The sequence below is a fragment of the Suricata suricatta genome, chromosome 9 (assembly GCF_006229205.1).
Source record: "Suricata suricatta isolate VVHF042 chromosome 9, meerkat_22Aug2017_6uvM2_HiC, whole genome shotgun sequence".
Classification (NCBI taxonomy): Eukaryota; Metazoa; Chordata; class Mammalia; order Carnivora; family Herpestidae; genus Suricata; species Suricata suricatta.
In genome coordinates, this window is record NC_043708.1 from 8,462,767 (window position 1) to 8,466,128 (window position 3,362).

Here is a 3,362-nt window from a genome sequence, read left to right on the forward strand (position 1 = left end):
AAACCCCGGGAGCGACGCCCGGTCGGGCGGCCCCTCGCCCGGCCTGACCCCGCTCGTTGTCACTCGCTCGGGGAGGGGGGCCGAGACAGCTGCCCCCGAGCCCCCCGCGGGGCCTCCCCGGCCAGATTTGCGGTCGCCCAGGGGGTGGGGCGGCACACGTGCGTGTGTGTGTGTGCGCGCGTGTGTGTGTGTTGGGGGTCCCGCTTTCTTTGGGGGGACGTCACGGCTCCCCTGCAGCCACTGCTGCGAGTTTGGCCAAGTTTGAACGTGTGGGCTCTTGGGGGCGGTGGCCCAGGTCAGGGAGGGAGGAGAAAGTGCGACTATGTGTGTGCGTGTGTGTGAGCGCGTGTGTGCATGTGTGTGAGCTCACACACCTCCTAAGTACCTCTGAGGCTAGGGGACCGGGCTGGGGGGCGGTGCTTGAGGGAATGCGCCGGGACCCGGGGCGCCAGGGGCGCGGATCTGCTGCTCGCCTGGGTCCCTGCCCCTGTCGGTCGGCCACCTTCCGCAGGGAGCGGCCCCTCCCGTGGCCTGGGGCTCTGCTGGGGGGTGGGCGACAGGCCCGCCGGCCGGGCGCGGGACGCTGGGACCGCCGCTACCTTGTCACAAGGTGAAAGAGAAACTTGGGAGGCCACTGAGTCCCGAGGGCCACGAGTGAAGTGTACTAAGAGTTTATTCATGGTGGAAACTTTGAAAGCACGACAATATTTAAAGGGAAAAGTCACCCACGGTCGCCCAGTAACCCACTCACCCACCCACCTGCCCAAAGAATGCCGCCTTCCCTGGAGGTGTCTTTCCAGCCTCTCTCTTTCCGTTCGTGGGCTTTGCAGAACCAGGCAGAGCTCCACTTCCGGCCTCTCTCCAGGCACGGAGACCCGGCTGGGCCCGCCAAGTTTCTTTAGCAGTTTCCTGGGCCGACCTGGGTTTCTAGAGAGTCCAAGGCTGGGGGCGCTGCAGAGAGAGCTGGGAGACCTGGACAGAGGCATGATGGGGCTGTTTGGGTGTCCCCCGCCCCCCAGCAGGTGCGTGCCTTTACTGCAGGGAGCGGGTAGGGAGCCCCAGCAAGCAGGGTGCATCGGGGGTGGCCAGGCAGCTGAGTTTAAACATTACACCTGATGGAGTGTTCCCTGGGAGTCCATGTAGATTTGCTCCACCCCTAGGCTGTGCAAGGACAGTGCAAGCAAAGGTGACCTGAGATAGGGTTGGGGGTGGGGTGGAGGGGAGCATGGTGCAGGAGACGCTAGACCCTGAGTTTGCTCTGGGTTCCCCTGAGCTCTTCTGGCTGTGATATGTGTGTGAAGGGAGGAAGGTCGGGCTGGGTCCCTTTTGATAATAAACCTGACATCTGGATCTTGTTGACCCAGAGCTGACATCCTATTTGGGCGTGGGAATTTGTAACTTCTGCTAAGATGGCATGTGGTTTGGGCTGTCGTGGTGTGTTTGTGTGTATGGGTGCATGTGTGTTAAGCAGTCAGTGGGTGTTTGATAAACACATGCTAATCCATTCTTAACGCATCAGCTTCCCGCCTTGCTCTAAGATCAGCTTCCAGCGTAAAGGAGATCGAGTTTTGTGAAGAGTTGTTCAGCAGTTTGAGCGGTTGTACTTGAACTAGGAGAGAAGGCTTCCGTGAATGGGGACAATTTGAGATGGGTTCTGAAGGTTACGTAGGAGTTCACTAATGAATGGGTGCTTCTCTCAGCTCCCAGGGAACTGTCCTCACCTTTAGGCAATGCCAGTTACAATTTGAGCATCCAAATGGCTTTGCCATTTTAACAGGTAAACTTTCAAATTTGTGTACATATATTATGTATATACCTTACATAAGGCTATGTGTGTGTGTGAAGTGTGCATTCATCGTTAGTGCAAGCCCAACAAGTGTTTACCTCCGGATAACCTGTGTAACCACCACCCAGATCAAGATGTAGACGGTTACCAGGACCTTGGATGGGTGCCTCATCTTTCTTCCCTGTCGGTGATACCACCCCCGCTTGCCACCCACACTGCACAGCTACTATTCTGGTCTTTATTACTATAGTTTTGTCTCTAGAATGTCACATAAAATGGGTGGCTCCATCAGCTTAAGCGACTGACTTTGGCTCAGGTCATGATCTCACAGTTTGTGAGTTCAACCCCCACGTCAGGCTCTGTGCTGACGGCTCGGAGCCTGGAGCCTGCTTCGGATTCTGCGCCTTCCTCTCTCTCTCTGCCCCTCCCCCACTCACACTCGGTCTCAAAAACAAAATAAACATTAAAAGAATTTTAGAACGTCGCATAAAATGGAAGACTACTATACCTACTCTTGAACTGGCCCTTTTTTCTCCACAAGATGTTGGTGCAATTCATCCACGTCCTTGCCTGTATTTCTTAAGTTTTTAGAGACTAGTAAGGTCTACTTCCCATATCATAAAATTCACCTGTTTTAAGTTTACCATCCAGTAATTTTTAGTAAGTCTACAAAGTTGGGCAAACGTCCCAACCACCCAGTTTCGGGACATTTTCGTGACTCGCAGAAGCTCCCTGGTTGTCGGCGTGCGTCTCTCAGCTCCCAGCCCCAGACCCAGGCGACACGAAGTTCCCGGTCGCCGTGAAGACTCGTCTGTCTCCTGGAGCACCCCACTTTGTTGGTCTGCTCATCATTGGGGGGACATTTGGGGCTCTCAGGAAACCGTTCATCCCTTGGGGGATGTTTTTGCTGTGGCAGGCGCTGGCCCGTGGCTTTGCTGCGGTGGGAGAGGAGGTGGTGGCCGGAGTCCATCTTCTCTCTCCAGTCTTCCCCTGGCTTCCCTGTCCTTTGACTGGATGCTTAGCAGATATTTTCTCTCCCTGTCTCCGTGGTACTCAGGAAGTCTCAACAAAAGGCCGCGTCCAGAAGGCCCCGCCCGGCGTGCTTTGAGCATCTGCCCAGACCAGCTGGTGGGTGTCGCGGGCCCGGATGTGTCTGGCTGACCAGCTATGCAGGCCGTGGGTGGGGTGGGGGTGGGGGCTCGTTGATCTGGACTCCGTGTGGGGGGGTGGTAGGCAGGGGCGGGCAGGAGGAGCCCACGCAGAAGGGTTGTTTAGTTTAAAGCAGTGCATCTGCTTACGGTGCAGGTAGTCAAGAGCTGCTGTGGCCGTGGCAGTGGGGTTTCATGAATCTGTCATCACGGGGACCGAGGGGGGTGCCCAACCTCCGTCTCCATCTGTGGTCAGGCCATCCTCAACCTTCACACCAAGCTTTGACTCTTGTGGTCCTGGGACCAGGGCCTTTCTCCAAAACGTCGGTCTTGAGGACCTTGCATTTCGTGGGGCGGATTGGCTCGCTGGCCACCCCGGTGTCACTACATCTTTCTGTGCTGTCTGTACACCGAAGTTGATTCGAGGC